At 50.8% G+C, this 17,807-nt stretch overlaps 1 protein-coding gene across 3 annotated transcripts in view; it reads right to left on the minus strand.

The window, feature by feature from the left end:
* MICAL2 (microtubule associated monooxygenase, calponin and LIM domain containing 2) overlaps nt 1-15,209 on the minus strand; it is a 208,423-nt gene extending 193,214 nt beyond the window's left edge. For all 3 annotated transcript variants that reach the window (XM_080814900.1, XM_080814899.1, XM_080814898.1), the window contains exon 1: nt 15,061-15,209. The gene's annotated coding sequence lies outside the window, so the exon portion shown is untranslated. The remainder of the gene's footprint in view (nt 1-15,060) is intronic.
* Between the last annotated feature and the right edge of the window lie 2,598 nt (nt 15,210-17,807).

A 17,807-nucleotide genomic window follows, 5' to 3' on the forward strand; every position in this document is an offset into this window, starting at 1 on the left:
GTTCTTAGAGGCAAACCCAGGCTTCAGAGCATTTCAGCTACCTCAAATCCAGGAATTCAACAGGGAGAAAAGACCTGTAAGTGAGTCATGGTGGGAAAACCACTCGAGGCCCAGTGCACCGGCTCTCAGTAAACTGTGATTACAAGAGGCAGCAAAGTCTCAAGTTCCTTAGGAGCCTCAAAGGAGAGAGTCAGGGAGAAGGTGGTTTACTCAGACCCCCCAGGTGCCAGGCTGTAGATGAGGGTCCCCTTGGGTCTCTACTGCCAGGTGAGTGAGCTGTCACGAGCCCAGTGTGCACCTGAGGAGCGGAGACCCATGCTAACCAGGGGAGTCCTGCTCTTTCCACAACCCCCAAGCAACAGTCACGGCTTGTCTGTGGTTGGGTTTTTTGTTGTTTTGTTGTTTTAAATTTTGAGTAGGAAATACATTCGAAAATCAAAACTCACAGAAGTATACAGGAAACGTGTCCCTTCTACTCTACCTACCCCACCTGCCCCCACTCCAAACCAGGGAACTGCTCTCCTTGCTTGTGCCTCATCTTGGACAATCTTTTTGAGTATCCACACAAATATAAATATTTATTCTTTTCTTTACGTAATTGATACACACTTCTCAGTGCCCAGCTTGGATCTCTTAAAGGGATGGACTTGGGATAGGGCCCAGAGACAGACGATCTCGATGTAATAAAAAAAGTGTGAAACAAAAAGGAAACTATTCTGGAGAACACATGTATGCTCAGAGAGGACCTGAGGCCTCAAGGGAAGGTCCCTGTGAGCCCCGTGGGGTCAGCTGCTAATGGAATCTCAGGCCAGCCTAAGGAGAGCTTGGGTGGTGGGTGGGGGCATGGGTGGGGGGAGGGGGAACACCACAGGGAAGTCCTGAAACCCCACTGGCTGAAATCTCTGGCTGGCCTCACCTTCCAGAAGAGGGAGGAAGTATCCATAGAAAGAGGACTAACCTGATTCCCGCAACAAGAGCAGAATAGGCTAGTGACCAGGAGGATACAGGAACTATGGAGGAAAAGCAATCATTTCCTCTGAAATTTATGAGACCAAGAAGAGGAAGCTGGTGCCTGAGACTCTCACAGACTTCAAATGGCTGGGAGCGCGGAAGGGCTCTGGGACCTGAGATTGAGGAAGTCAATGATTCAGACTCCAAAGCGGTTCCAGTTCTGCAAAGGAGTGATGGGGGAAGGGCAGCGAGGAGGAGGGAAGGGGAGGAAGGGGGGCAGAGGGGGAAGGAGGGAGAGAAGGGGAAGGGGCCTTTTAGGAAGCAGGCCACTTACCACAGAGGTTGAGAGCCGGACTCTGGGGATAAACTGGCTAGACTCCAACTCCCCCTCTTGCCCTAACCATGAAACCTTGAGCTAATCAGTTAACCCCTCTGTGCCATAATTTCCTCATTGGGAAGTGAGGCAAGTGACAAGATCTACCTCATGGGGTTGGCACAAGAATTCAATGAGTTCATATTCACAAAGCCCCAATACCAGGGCTTGGCACGCAGACAACTACAGAACATGTTGTGAAACAGGAGCCGTGTGGTTGCCGAGGGAGCCCTTGACAAGGCCAGCTGTTAGGAAGCCCACATCCCAGTCACTGGAAGAATGCATAACCAAGAAAACCCTAAGAGAGTGATGCAAGGCCTGTTCCTGCGACAACCAGAGGAGGCAAGCCTGGGAGGAGCTCAGGCTGCACAGCAGAGGGCAGAAGGCGGGAAGGTCTGGGGGCAGGGGGTCATCTGGAACCAAGAGGTCCAGGGGCAGAATGGGCTCCCACTCCAGGTACATAGGGGCCCCTCTCTAAAAGGGACATCTTTAGACTGACAAAATCACACACCGAGGTGAGAAAGGGAGGTGGGATGAGGGACAAGCTCAGTTTTTAAAATACATCTATTTAGATATTTTCAGTGACTGTAAGTCCCCTGACCCAGAGCACTGGAAACTCTTGCAGATGAGACTGCCAAACTTCCGGCTACATCTCTGCGGGGCAGCCTGGGGACACTCGAAAGCAGTCTGGGGGCCCTCTGGGAACCAACAACACGTGCTATCAGCCAGAGTCCACTTCCTCCTATGATGGGATACTTGGTGGGAGATGGAAAACTGCAACAGGCACGGCACATCCAGATTCAAGAAGACTTCTGGCCAGAAGTCAGAAAAGCAAAGGGAAGGTGACTCAGGAAAGGGGCAGCCTAGACTGCCAGTCCCAAAGCAAGCTGATGAAAGATCTAACGGTGCCTAAGGGGAGGTCTCTAGTAGCATGCCAGAGGGCTCTCTCCTGATAAGCATTTTATCAGCAACTGCGGTGATGTTATGGAAGGCATATGTTTAATTTAATTTTATTTATATTCAATGAATTGACATATAGTGTATTATTTGTTTCAGAGGCAGAGATCAATGATTCCTCTGTTGGGTATTACACCCAGTGCTTACTGTATCATGTGCTCTCCTTAATGCCCATCACCCAGTTACCCCATCCCCCCACACCCCTCCCCTCCAGCAAGGATATGGAAGGCATACTTAATAGGATCCTGAAAGAGCTCAATGGAACATGGTTGCACCGAATTTAACAAAGTGAAAATTTAACAGAAATGGTTGTTCTGAATCAGACGGGAACAAAATAGGAGGCTCTGCATCTAAGTTCTAAAGCCACACCTTAAGGACAGAGGAGATGCAGCTTAGCAACACCACATGTTAAAAAGATCTGGTCAGCGGTGACGTCAGTGAGCCAATGGTATGATGGAGCTGCCAGAAAAGCTGATGCAACCCTGGGCTGCATTAAGAGGAGCAGAATGGCCTCAACCAGGGGGGTGATGGCTCCCTCCCTCTGCTGTGGTCATACCACACTACGAATACCATTTGCGGTCAGGGCACTGGCCTCAGTGTATGAGAATTTGAACATATGGGAGTTTGCTCAGAGAAGAACCACTGGGAAGGTAAAAAGAACTGAACCTACATCACAGATTGTTAATCTGGAAGGAAACTCAAGAACGAGGAAGAGGGCTGCCTTTAAATACCATGTTTTACTAATTAGAAGATGCACATTTTCAATTATAAATTGTCTGAAAGCAGAATGTATCTTCTAGTCCCTTAACATCTAAGTAAGATTGAAAAATGCATCATCACTTTACCAAAATGTAATAATGTGTCAAAAGAGCCACAAAGATGGCAGAGTCAAAAAGTGAGTTGGAAGAGTCAGATTCTAAAACTGAAGATGTTTTAGAAATGCCCTAACCAATTTGCTTTCCTCTTTATGTACACACAAATGTTATGGGATATAAACTTGGGCCTAAGTCTAAAAGGGGTCTTCTTTCAGTAAATATAATACTTTTCAGTGGTAACACAGCATTATCCCACAATTTAATTGGAAGCACTTTCTTCTTGAAGGTACAGGAAATAGTGGTACTTCTTCCAGTGGGTGGTATCATAGACTGGATTTAAAAACCGTATCTGAGGTTCTGACACGTAGAGGGAAAGAGGCAGCTTGTTCTCTATGGCTTCAAGAAGGAAGACTGGGACCAAATGCCAGAAGCTATCGGGAGCCATAAGGGAGGCAACAGGAGGAACCATCCAAAGATGGAACAGGTCCGCTCTGGTCTGCAAGCCCAAGCTAGACTACCACGGTGGAGAAATCAAGCACCAGTGGAACAGCCCCATGGTTCCGAGATCTGATGAAGATCTCGCCACAAAGGGAAAAGCGCCTCATCTCTCTTCTTTGCACACATAGGTGCTTCAGCTGAGCCATTCTCTTAACAAGTCACTACCCAAAGGTAGAAGCCACTTATGGAACAGGACTGAATGGAGGCCAGAAGCAAAGAGGAGCCCTGACCACATCTATGGGCCGATTCGGGAACAGACTCAAGGAGGAAGGGCCTCGATGGTCCCTAGGTGCCAGGTACCAGGCTAGGTGTGCTGTGTGCACTGCCCCATTTAATCCTCACAACCACCCTGACAGGGGAATAGTATCACGCCCAACTTCCAGGAGAGACACTTGAGGCTCAGAGAAAGAAAGTGGCTTGCCAAGGTTTTACAGCTCTGAAAACCATGACTGGTGGGACAACAGGAAGGAAACTCCAGGAATCTTGGTTGCAGAATGAATAAATGGAGAGATCAGCTGATCAATGAACCAATGTGGTCTCATATTGGTAGCACTAATATCAGGAAAAAGAAAGACAAAAAGCTGGTTCCGTGGGCCCCACCCCCCATCAATAGCTCCCCCGGGGCACTGAAGTCATGCCATTTGCTGCTTGCAGGAACGATTTATTCCATCATATATAGCAAGGGTGTTTCTGAGACCTCTGTGGCAGAGAACAGGTGCTGGCAACCCAGCTCAAATGTCAAAGCCTTAAGCACACCGGGTTGCCATGCCTCCTACCTGCCGGTTAATGCTGGAGCTGGCGGAAGCTGAGCTCAGCTTATGTCCCCTCCCCAGAGGGCTGGGGGAAAGGCTGGGGAGCCAGCCAATCCCCTGCCTGGAAATATCAAGTCCTGCCCCACCTGCATGCCCAAGCTTCCTCCTCCAGTGGGGAAGTAAACCCAAAGTGAGCACCAGAAACCCAGGGCAGCACCCTCCTGAAGGGGATATTCAGGTGCTTGTGAGATCACAAGCAAAGGAGGATCAGTCCCTTCAGAGGTTGGCCCACAATGCTCCATGAGTATCTGACACCTGCAGAAAACCCCCTACCCCACCTCCACCCCCAGCACTCAGGGCTGGCTGGATTCCAGCCTTCCACACTTCCACAGCTCCCGCAGGCAGCCCCCATGTTTTGACCAGGTGGCACCCTGAATGTGCCTTCACTTTTCCACATTTCTTTGCGCTGTATCTCTGGCTATCTCTCCCTACAAAAATCCTATTTTCCAAGTCCCATCTCAAGCACCAAGTGCCACCTCCTTCAGGAAGTCTCACCTCGTTCCACCATGACGCTCTCCAAAGCACGTTCCACACTCCCCCTTGATATGTGGTCATCCCTAGCTTGTCTAATGTACCTCCGTGCTTAAGTGAGGGCTCTGCTCCTGTCGTGCATCACAGCACCCCCAGCACGGCAGCTGCACCCTGAGCTCAAGAGCCTTGGCCGTGGTGCTCCATGTCCTCCCTGACAGCACCCTACTCGCAATCCTGATTCCCTCCTCCACCTCTTCCCAGCTCACTCATCCCCTTGGGTTCAGCCCTCTGCTGATGGCTTATCAGAGATAAACTAATCTGTCAACATATCCTTCCCAGTTAAATTCTGTATTTTTCGTAAACCTCTGAAAAGAAGGACTGAAAACAAAGGCATGAATTTTAGGCCCTAAGGCCTTGGGGGAGGTATTTCTGATAATGAAAGATCTGGCACCAAACAATGGAGCAAGCCAGTGCTACAGGTGTATACACATCCTAAATTCGGAGAATGCCAGAGCTCTGACAAAGGGGGCAGGGCTCTGTCCCCAAAAGCAAAGGCCAACTGCAAGTAAGGCTGCCCAAGTCAAACCACAGGATCAAGGCTGGGCAGCAATGGTGGAGGGAGAACTGACTTGACTCCCACCTGGCTGGGTGACCTTGAGCAGGGAACCACACCTTCCTGGCCTCTTCTCCATACCAAGAGGCCTCTGAGCCTCGGTTTCCCCCTAAGTAAAAACCACAGAGGCAGGAGTGAGAGCTGGATGATCTCAGAGTACCCTTCCAATCTGACATCCAAGGTCCTGTGACTCATGGCCTCCGTCTCTCTCTCCCTCCCTCCTGGGAAGACAGTATCATTTGAAACTACCCTAGTTCCACTCCCTGCTCACCTTGAGCCCCACCTGAGTCCAAAGGGAAAGGCAATTCTAAAGATCTCCCAGCCAGTCAGCAGGAAGCATGGGGCGGGGGGGGGGGGGGGGGGGGGCAGACAGGTGAAAGGAAGGGTCAGAACTGGGGGCAGGTGTTGGTTTCTATGGACACAGAAATGCTCCTCATTCACGCTGCCATCTGTCCCAGCCTGGAAAAAGACAGCTGGTCGCCTTTGCTTCCCTGACCTACCTTTTTAAGAGATTACAACTGCTTGCCAAATTTAAGTGCTGCTCTAAAATCAGGACATATAAGGTCTCTCAGCCTGGACCGGAAGGTTTCAGACTGGGTAAAGAGCAGGAGCGATGCAGAATAAAGCTTGGAGGCAAACTAGGCCGCTTTGTGCAGCCATGCCAATTAAACATCTTTAAAAATAGCCTCTCTCTTCTCTCGTGCTGAAGATAAAGATGAAGTTTCAGCAATAACCAGACATCTGCTAGGAGCTTCTGAAGAGATCACAACATAAACACCCCAGAGAGCAGCCATAAACAGCTCAGAACCCTCTCCAGGCGGCCAGCGGCTCCTGCTCACTAGGGGGGTGGGGGACACAGAAAAGGAGGTGGTGCGGAGAGGCTAGGCTCTCCAGGACAGGAGGAGGTGGTGGGGAAGAGCTTGTCCGGACAGAAAATAGAGAACCAGCTACCTTCTGCAGGGAAGTAAGAGTTCAGGAACCTACCAAGAGGATTTCCAGGAAGCTGTCCAGAGGATTCCAGGCCCCTGTCATTTGCTCTGAAGATGGGTCGCTCCTTAAAAGTGGAAGTAAAGACATTTTTGAGTGCCCACCCCTGCAGGGTGCTTCACAAACAAATATTTTAATTTTATCTCTATATCAACCCCTTGCGGTAGGTGTCTTTATACAGACTAAAATACTAGTGTTCATGGACTTGCCCAAGGCCACACAGTTAGGATTTGAACCCAGGTCTGTCTTAGTGGGATTGTTTGTTTGTGCCTATCATCAGAACAGGCCCCTGAGGTTTATTCTCCATGTCCCGGCTCTCTATACCCACAAATCTAACACCAGGAGATTCGGCATGGGGAAAGATGGCAAAGTAGGGGGGAAGGGTAATAGTTAAGTGTTGGCCAAATGAAAGAACCGCCATCTCAGCAGCCCTGTGGGCCACTCCACACCCTGGGTGTTTCCCAGCAGGTCCAAAGAGGAGCAAAGGGGGAAATAGGTACCAATCAATGCCTAGATTCTGTCTGCCAGGATCCACAGGAGACTAATGACAGCAGATGCCACTGAGGAAGAGAACGGGGTTGGGGGGGGGGGTGGTTGGGGACAGGGCTGGAGGATGGGCAGGGCAGACTTTTCATTGAATTACCTTTGTCCTGAGTGAATGAGTATGTTACCCTCATCCATGCATGCGTGGGGGAGGGTGGCGGGAGTGCGCTGTGTCTCTGTGTGGGCGGGTGAGTCATTTTTTAAGAGAGTCCGTGATGTCAGGTCCAAGATAACAGACACACCCAAGCTGGAGATGGAAACCTAGAGCAGGCAGGAGTGCTGGGCCCCTGGCTGCCACAGACTGAGAAGCCTGAGACCTCATCCGGAGCCTGGTCCTTCCCTCCCGACAGTCCTGTCCTGCAGCTGCGGGCAGACAGCCGGCAAGCTCTCCTGGCATGGGCCCCATAGTCCCCAAGGCCCCCATTTACCCAAGCCCCACAGGACATTCCCTGAGGAAAGAGATGGACCTAGTCCTCACTCTGAAGTCGGATAGAGGCCTTCCCAGTGGCCCCACCTGTTCCTCTCTTCTGTTTTCTCTTTCATCTGCTATCAGACCCCTACTCCTTCAGCAGGGGTCTCCTCGCCTGCCCTCTGCTTCAAGCTGTGCAGAAGCCCCTCTATCCTGATACTCGGAGCTGTCAGTGCTCTGACCGCACAGCAGCCGGACTCTACTCATTCCACCTCACGACCCCCTTCCGCTCCTCCAGTGTGAACAGCTCTGTCCGACAGATGGCTCAGCGGCTCTTCCAGGGCCTCAGCAGGCCCTGGGCCCGTTCTGTTCCAGGCAGCAGCTCTCCCAGGGACAAAAGGACCCAAGTGGCTTTTTCCTGGAACTTCTTCATCCTCCCCTATACCTTGTCTCCTGGCCCCAGGTACAAGCTAAACTCTGCAATCCTGCAAATCTTCACTAGATACAGTCAGTGCTCAGATACGTAGCCAAGGCCAGCCATTCAGAGTCACGAGAGCAAAGCCGTGGTTTCCGCATCTGCTACAAAACGCTGCTACTACCACGGCAAGGCCAGAATGGGATGTTCCTAAACTCCCACTCTTGCCTCTGGCAGAGCTGGGCTTCTTGTCTGGGTGTGTCAGGAGCTCCTGCCTGCAGACCTCCCATAAACCTTCTCTTGTGGCAGCTCGGAGATCAAAAGCCACCATCCAGCTCCTCGCCAACCTCCTCTTGCCGCCTACAGAAAGGACATCTGGCCTGGACATCCCTCACTGCAGGGGAAGGAGAAAAACCGGAGCCCCAAGCCAGCAGGAAACAAGTCTCTCTTCGGAGACCCGCCAATACCTGTGTATTCCCCAAAGAGCCATCTGACCCAGCCTTGGAAGGAATGCCAGTGCAACCAGGATCTGGGCTGGGAGATTCGGGGTGGGGTGCAGGCAGGGAAATTACCCAGATCCTCAGGGGAGAGAAACACTAGTGCAAACAAAGAACATACTATAGTCTCAATCCTAAAAACACCAGCATTGTCCACACACAATTGCCTGCCAGCACCACCACAGCGACAGGCCAGAGCTTCCTAGGATGAGCTACAATGATATTTAGGCCCATGGAGGGTACTGGGCAATTACATTTAAGAAACGCTATCACCCCTGGCCTTCACCAAAGCCTCTTCAGGGATGGACACTTCCTCAGCAGCAGACAGGGAAGGGAAGGGCCTCAAAAACCCGACTCCACGGTGATCCGGTCTTGCAGTGGAAGTTTGTTTGTGACCAGAGGCTACGTAGCCCCTATCATCCCTGCCAGCCCTGAGTTTGTGAGACCAGATGATTGGTGCTTTAGAGAGGAGGAGACTTATCAGTGCAGACCAGCCAGGTTTAATACCTCAGGAGAAGATGCAGGGAGGACACAGAAATGGTGGAGGGAGCGGTCAGCCCCCCACCCCACCCCCGACAAAGTGAAGTCCATGGGATGTTTGGCAATCAGGCACTTCCCCAAGGGGACAAGAGAGCCACTGGGGCCTGAAGCTTTGCCCTGCCTCCCTGACCCTAACAACCATGTCATTCTGTGTTCCTCTGATAGCTCAACCTTCCTGAATAAAAAAAATCAAAATCAAGGGCCTACCATTAGAATGATTTCATTCTGGGGAGTCCAAAATGAAATCCTCAGGAAGGAAAGGGAGGAAGTAGAATGGGAGACAGGGTAAGGCTGCATGGGTTCCATGGCTCCCTGTCTCCTAAACCCCAGCTTTTTTTTTTTTTTTAATTCCCTAATTTGAGGAAGCCCAGGTAAGTTAAGATAATGTCATAAAACAAATAAGTAAATATCAAAATCACGGTGGCTCTGACCTTATCCACATACATAGCTATATAAAATGCAGGTATAATTTTGTCCACCCATCCACACTGAAGAACATTTGCCTTTTTTTTTTTTTTTTTGCTTCGCTTGGAATAAATTTTTTTAATTATTTTTATTAACATTTAATGTATTATTTGCCCCAGGGGTACAGGTCTGTGAATCGCCAGGTTTACACACTTCACAGCACTCACCATAGCACATACCTTCCCCAATGTCCCCAACCCAACCACCCTCTCCATATTCCCCTTCCCCCAGCAACCCTCAGTTTATTTAGTGTGATTAAGAGTCTCTTATGGTTTGTATCCCTCCTGATCCCATCTTGTTTCATTTTTTCCTTCCCTACGCCCCAAGCCCCCCACTCTGCCTCTCAAATTCCTCATATCAGGGAGATCATATAATAATTGTCTTCTCTGACTGACTTATTTCGCTCAGCATAATACCCTCTAGTTCCATCCACATCGTTGCAAACAGCAAGACTTCATTTCTTTTGATGACTGCATAGTATTCCATTGTATATATACATCACATCTTCTTTATCCATTCATCTGTTGCTGGACATCTAGACTCTTTCCATAGTTTGGCTATTGTGGACATTGTTGCTATAAACATTGGGGTGCATGTACCCCTTCAGATCACTACCTTTGTATCTTTAGGGTAAATACCCAGTAGTGCAATTGCTGGATCGTAGGGAAGCTCTATTTTCAACTTTTTGAGGAACCTCCATACTGTTTTCCAGAGTGGCTGCACCAACTTGCATTCCCACCAACAGTGTAGGAGGGTTCCCCTTTCTCCTCATCCTCGTCGACACCTGTCATTTCCTGACTTGTTAATTTTAGCTGTTCTGACTGGTGTGAGGTGGTAACTCATTGTGGCTTTGATTTGCATCTCCCTGATGCCGAGTGATGTGGAGCACTTTTTCATGTGTCTGTTGGCGATCTGGATGTCTTCTTTGCAGAAATGTCTGTTCATGTCTTCTGCCCATTTCTTGACTGGAATATTTGTTCTTTGGGTGTTGCGTTTGATAAGTTCTTTCTAGATTTTGAATACTAGCCCTTTATCTGATATGTCATTTGTGAAAAAATTCGCTTTTTTAAGAGGAAAAAGACCCCAAGTGTTTGGATTTTTCATTAGAAAAAAATGTTTTTATTGTAAAAATTTGGGGGAAATACTAAAAGATGTCTAAAGATGAAGGAAAAAGAATCAAATCTAGCACTGCCATCAACAAAGAAGGACTTGCTTCATGGAAAAGACTATGTGAAAAACAACAACAAAAGCCCAAGACAAAACAAACAACAAAGAAGGGAGAAAAAAAAAACTCCTCACTGTGAGGGTTGTTTGCAGAGGGGGCCCTCTCCCAGGTGGGTCAGATCTTAGGGAGATTTGACAGGGCATCCAGGAGTGAAACATACCTTTCCCTTCCCTCCTGAGCCCCCAGTCTCCTTCATTAAGATGCCCACAAAGGGTCCAGGGGCGACTAGCTCTTCACTGCAAATTCAGACAAAATACTGAAAGTTCATGAGTGTTTGTCGACCATCCCAACCAGCCAGCTGTGATTTGAGAAAGGTTCCACAACTGGCCAGGTGTGGGGCAGGTTAGGGGAGGCTCAGGAAGGTGCAGGGAAGGAGTGCTGCCCAGGCAGAGGTATGCAGAGTTCTCCGTGCAGCCCAAATGCCAAGTGTCTGGGTCAGAACGTGGTGATGCCCATGGCTGAGTAAGCAGGGATTCCAAGCTCTGGCAGAAATGACCTCAGTCCCCCGTCTGTCCCACAGATGATCGGGGGAGACTGGTTGCTGATTGGGGCATAAGGGCTGCCATCTGGGCTCCCTACCACAAACCAGAGCAGTGTGGTGAGCACAGCAAATAGTTCTCCTCTTATTTCACGATGTTTACAGACTGACGCTTGCTGAGGAAACCTCCACACACGAGCAAGTCATCTTTTTTTTAAACCTCTTATCTAAACACAGTCACAACCAGTCACACAAGCCCAGGACAGGGTCCATTCACTCAAAATACATTGCCCGAGTGGCTGTGACACCACTGGACAGAGGCTCAGCCAGCCTCCGCCCCATCCCAGATGCCACGCGGGGATCCAGCTGGGCACCCAAGAGGATTTCAGCCTCACAGGGTTTGGCAGCGGGGGGTGGGGGGGGTGGGGGGGGCACTTAAAACGGAGGGTCATGGATGGGTAAAAAACTGGAGGGGAGGCTGCCCCCCTTAAAGAAGCATAAACAGACTAGCAACCAAATGCAGCATACAGACTTGGATCCTGATTTGAACAAACCAACTCAAAGGTCCTTTCTGAGACAATCTGGGAACTCTGAATATGGACAGATGAGACCAAAGAACTATTGTTCATTTTCTTACATGCAAAAATGGCAATGTGGTTATGCAAAAAAAAAAAATTTTTTTTAATATATACTGCATTAGATAGGGGGAAAATGACATGGTATCAGAGATTTGTTTAAAAATACTTAAGGAAGGAAGGACAGAAGGGGAGAAAAAGCGAGAGATGAAGCCAGCCCAGCGTAACCTTGACTGCTGAAGCTAGATAAGGAGTGTATGGGGCTTGTTATGCCATGGTCTCTATTTTTTTTTTTAAGATTTTTATTTATTTATTTGACACAGAGAGAGAGATCACAAGTAGGCAAAGAGGCAGCCAGAGAGGTGGGGGAAGCAGGCTCCCTGCTGAGCAGAGAGCCCGATGTGGGGCTCGATCCCAGGACCCTGAGATCATGACCTGAGCTGAAGGCAGAGGCTTAACCCTCTGAGCCACCCAGGCGCCCCGATGGTCTCTATTTTTGTCTCTGAAAATGTTCATGGATATGGTAAAAGAGAGGACTCAGTACATTATGGTGGACAGCTTAATGAAGACTAGGATGAGAGGCTACGGGAATATGGAGCAAAGAGCAAGAAGTATTTGTAAGAACCAGGAAAGAAATCTGTTAAGTTTGGTAAGGGTTTTAAAAGCCATTTCATAGCAGGGTAGGAAACCATGTTCACAAAGAATTACAAAAGAAGTTGGAGGAATAGTGAGTGCAGTGAGGAAGCTGCCCACACCACCCCTCCAGAGGACAGAACACAGCCACCAGGTTTTCCTGCTTCCTTTAGTCCTTAACTCACCACCTCGATTTCATTCATACGGACTGAGACCAGAATTTTAGCTCGGTTACTAACTAGCCATGTGAGGTGGTGGCGGGGGGTGGGGGGGGGGGGTGGAGGGAGGTTTCAACCTTCCCCAGTCTCAGTCTCCTCATCTGTAAAATGGGAACAGCCCTAGCAACTTCTTTGGAAGGCTAATGTGCGGACCTACTGATATAAACAAAGAAAAGTCCCAGCATGATGAACAGCATTCCCTTCTCTGGCTCTTTAAACAATAGAGACTTTTAGTCTTGGCAGGGCTTCTAAGATGAGCAATGTTCAGCCCAAAACTTCTTGCACCCATACCTTACCCCTCCCACCAGAATCAATGCTCTCCACCAAACAGGCAGGACCTCTCCTCTTCAGAAGCAGGGAGTGAAAGGGACAGGTCCGTGGCTGGCAGGCACACCCAGATGAGAGTATGGACATGGGCGAAGAGGAGAAACATGCCCCAGTTATAGGCAAAGGAGTTACCCAGCTGATGCTCTGCTCCTTGCAGCTCCTGGGAATGGGGATCCAATGAACACAGCTAAAACCAGCCTCAGTCCATAAGGTGCTTTTTACTAAAGAACAACTGGTTGGTATTAGGCTAATCATGATTTTCTTTTAGAAGAGAGGGATGAGCAGAAAGCCAGAGCTCCAGGACTAAAGAAGGAAGGAGGCACGCAGAAAAGTGATAGCATTTTTTTAATAAGAATATGCTCAAACTGAGGGTCACAATCACCTTACAATCATAACTAGTAAAGCTGAACTACTGTTCCCCCAAAACAAAAAACCAGAATTGGATCTAAAGTAGAGGTTATTTCAGCTAACAGTCTTCCTAGACCATCCCAGAAGCCAACTTTCAGAAGTGAGACCAAGTCAATGGCACAAGCAGGCTTCCTCTCCAGACTCTCACCCCCCAGATGGTACCCAAACACCGGCAGGTCAATCTCTCCCCAGTAGAGCATGACCAATACCAGCCATTCATCCCTGACCAGAGGACAGAGTGAGCAAGTCGTCTGCAGGTTGAACAACCTGGGCTATCCAGGGTCATTTCAAGAGCTTTGCCGAAGCAGCAGCCTCTGAATCTTTCGACAGAATCTTTTCAAAGGCCAGGAAGTTCCAGTCACACACAGGAGCACCATGACCCTGCAGACATCACCTTCTAGGGCCATAGGGCAGCAGGAAGAACAATGAATATAGTTCTGGCAGAGCCTGGTCCAAATCCTGGCTCAGCCACTTTCTGTGTGACCTTAGGCACTTAAACTACCTGAGTCTGTTCGCCCACATCTAAAATGAGGAAGGTAAAACTGAATGTTTGGAGAGTAACCATGAAATCTGCTGCAAAAGTGCCACAGGGCAGGACCCATCTGTCCGTAGCCACATAATAAATCTGTCTTCTGCTGGAAGGCAAGTTCTTACTGCAAGGAGTCTTCAGAACATCGGATAGGGCGGTCCTGGAGACTTGACGTCCACTTGTTGGCCCCGGGAAGGGGACAAGAACAGAGTTGGTCCAGGTGCCAGGCACCCAGGCACATAAACAGCAGAGGGCCAACCCGCTGCTGGCTTGCTTTCTGAGGGACCTGCCCACAAGGGGGCCAGTTAGTGACTTTACACCCCCCCTCCCCGGAAACCACAGAAGACTAGAGTGAGCAAGGGAGGCTGACAGAAAGACACTGCCACCCCAACCCCCACAAGGCTCGATGGCCCTCAAAATTAAAGCTCTTTTGGCCTTAAGGACCCAGGTTACAGAATTAACACTGTGGAAAGAGGCACACAGTTTACTCTGGTTTCAACACGCCTCTTCCCCGTTCAGCAAAGGCTATGATTCCCAGCTCTGCCGGGAGGCTGGTCTAGAATAAAGTTAACCCCACTTGCTCCAGTCTGGAAGCCAGGTCAACAAGGGCAGATGCTGCCGGCAAAACCTACTTCACCCCAGGTTTAGTCGGATGACGACAAAGCGGGAGCCAGAGACGCCCTTGCCGGGCGCTCCCAGGCCTGGGGTGCGCCTGGGCTGCTCGGGGGCACACTACAGACAGGACAGCTCCGCGGTCCCCTGGCCACCTCCACACCGCGCCCCAGACTCAGTCCCAATCCCAGCCCGCAGGCGGCCAGGCCACTGACTTTTGGCCCAACTTAACTTCCTGTTGTTAAGGAGGGAGGGGAACCAGGGCTGGAAGGGGAGCGCCCAGTGAAGAGAAAGGAAAGAACATGAACAGAGCGGAGCCCAAATTATGGGAAAGCAAAGTTTGGGGATGGTCTGCCCCAGCGGCACGCGGTACTGCTGGCGCGTCGCCCCCACTCCGTGTTGACGTTTGGCGATTTTCTCGGCTTAGAATTGCAGGGTTTTGGTGTTGGGGCGGAGTGGGAGGTAATTCGGGGTCCGGGTGGCAGGCTTTTATTGCGTTCTTATCGATTCCGAGACCTATCAGGTAGCCCCGGCCTCCCCGGGCAGGGCCACCTACTTGCCGGGCGCCCCGCGGGGTGGGTTTGAGGCGAGAGATGCTGCGGCCGCACCTGACTGTCCCCGGCGCGGGCCAGGGCGCAGCGTCCAGGCTCGGCTGCCACGGTCCCAGCCCGAGCCTTCCTCTCTGGAGTCCCGCACCTCACCCCCTTACCGAAATCCTCGCCAGCCAGCGAGCCTCGGGTCAGCTTCCTGCCTTCGCCTCGGGCCGCGGACCCGGCGGTCAGGACCCGCCGGCGGCCTGCAGAGCTGGGAGCTGGAGAGGCAGCCCCGCGCAGCCTTAGTCAGGCGAGCGCCTGCAGTTCTGCGCCGCGCGGCTGACTGCGCTGGGAGCCGCCCCCATCGGCGGCGCGGCCAATGGCAAAGCGACCGGGGGCGCGATCCGCCCCCGACAAGAGGCCCGAGGCCAATGGCAGTGCGGCGCGGAGCCCACCCCCGCTCCACGCCCGCTCCACCCCCGTGGGGCCAGCTGTCACCGCGTCTGCCGGCGGGCGCACGTGGGCTGCAGTCGTGCCCCGAGCTCAGGGAGTCCTGGGCGCTCCCACTCAGACCAGCACAGGTCTTCAGACCAGCGGGGGGGCCGATGGAGGCGGGACGTAATGGTGCTGCTAGAAGAAAACCTGGGCGCTAGTATCCCAGTGTCAAGGGAGAGGCAGGGGCTGGGCCTCATGATTCTTCGCCTGGGCAGCTGGAAAGCAAGCCTCAGCTTCCCCTTTTTGAAGTGAGGGAGCAAGCTTGGCACTTCCTGTACCGGCTGTGGACCTCCCTCTTTGCTTTGCCTCTTAACCACCGGGGCTTCAGCAAACGCTGTTAGCTGATAGGCTCTTCCCCGCACCTGGACTGGCCTTGCTTCAAATGGGAAGAGGGGCGGTAACGCAGACCACCTGTGACCTCTGTCACATCACTTAAGCACCTTCTTCTCTTGGCTGTCAAATGGCCGCCTTAATCTCTGTCCTGCCTGCGCTCCTGGGTTGCCCAGAGCCCCGAGCTGCAGAGAGCACCATCCACAGAAAACAGTGTGGACAGTGTGGGGCCGAGTGAGGAGTGCAAAGCAGCTCCGTACACTGTAAAGACCAACATGTCTTATCAGCCCTGGAGCCCAGGCTCTAGCACCAACTGGGCCCAGTGCAGGCATCCATAAATATTCTGGGAACTGAGCTGACCCAGGAGAGGAGAACAGGCAAGCTTGGACAGTGTGAAAAGAAGGCTGTGGCTCCAGGCTGCTGGAATTTCCACAGCTCCAGACCACCCTCTAGAGAGACTGTGTTCCCTTGCCAGGCACGTTCAAACAGAGCAGCTTGGCCCCATCAAACCTGGGGCTTACTTTGTTCTCTCTGCTTCTTACCAGGGGATCCTACTCCAGGCCTTTTGGGGTTTCCCAGGGATTGTCCTACCTGGTAGCTCTCAGCATCTTCAGAGTTCAATCAACTTCCTGTAGATGAACTTCAGCAAAAGCTGTCTCTGCTCAGACTGTAGAAGTCAGCAGTGACTTCCAGAGGGGCAGCTCTCCTCTGATGGAAAGCTGCCTGCGATGCCCATGGATGGAGTGGTCTCTGTGCATGTTTTCTCAGTTCTGATGATGGCTCTGCAAGGTCTGTGTTTTTGCCATCGTTCCCTTTAACAGATGTGGAAACTGAGACTCAGGAAGGGAAAGTAACTTTTCAAGGTCACATGGTTAATAAGTAACAGGGTCGGAATTTGAGCCAAAAGCTATCTGATCCCAGCCTCTGCATGCCTAACTACTGTGCACTGGGGCCACTACAGCCCTTCTCGTGGCCCAAGAGCATGGTACAGGACACGTCTATCTCTAAAAGAAATGCTCTAGGGACTGACCTGCCCAAACATTCTGTTGAGCTCAGGTCTGGGCACTTTTAGGGCCAGATGAAACAAGCATGGCCCTGTTTTATTTACAGACTGCTACAGGAAACCCTAGACAGAGAGGAGATTCGGGAAACAGCATTGCCCCTGCTCCCAGCACAAAGCCTCACTGGACACAAGCCTCTTCCTTCTGACCTGGGTCTGAGACCCTCCTGCTGGGGATGGAGCTGGAGATAATCATTCACTCAATTCACAAAAGCTACTGTGAGCTGGATGTGGTTCCTTCAGTCATGTAACTTACAAAACAGCTGATAAATAACCAGAAGTATAAGGGGCTACAGAAGCTCTATATTCCTTTTATCTTTTATAATTCCCACCACCTTATCTCTAGCACAATGTTCTCCAAGTTAAACACATTTAACACTACTTCAGGAACACTTTGGGCCAACCAAGTTTTGCAAGAACACTGCTCAGTATAGAAGTTCTAGCAGCTCAAAAACTAAAACTTATCCGTATCTTCATAGGAGCTTTGCCTCTTCTCCCCCATCCAACCTTTTTGTTTTGTTTTTCCACACCCCACCTTTTTAACTCAGGAGCTCAGGCAAGAAAGACCCTTGCTAGGTGAGATTTTAGGGCAACTTGGGAGCTCATGGGGGCTCAGTGCATGGACAGAAATAAGCCTTGGGACCTCTCAAGCCAGGGCCCCTCACCTCCACACACAAGCCATCTCGCTGGAGGGTAGAGAGAAATGGGGACAGGAGAGGACAACTCAACCCCCTCTAGACCCAGCAGCAACCATGGCATCTCCCACTGGACTGTGTGTCTGAGAGTTTATACGACTAAGCTCTTCAAAGAGAAGGTCATGCAAAGTTAGAAAGGGCCACAGAGGAAATACCATCTAAGCCCCTCACTTAACAGATTAAAGAAATTTAAAAAACAAATGGAGCCCCAGGGAAGGGAAGGCGCTTGTGAGTGTCACAGAGTGTGGGAATGGGTTCCAGGGTTCCGGAGGCCCTGGCCTCCCTCTAAGCACACAGGCAAACTCAAGATCCTCGTGCCACGGCTCAGTAGGCTATATTTAAT

The sequence above is a fragment of the Martes martes genome, assembly GCF_963455335.1.
Source record: "Martes martes genome assembly, chromosome: 10".
Classification (NCBI taxonomy): Eukaryota; Metazoa; Chordata; class Mammalia; order Carnivora; family Mustelidae; genus Martes; species Martes martes.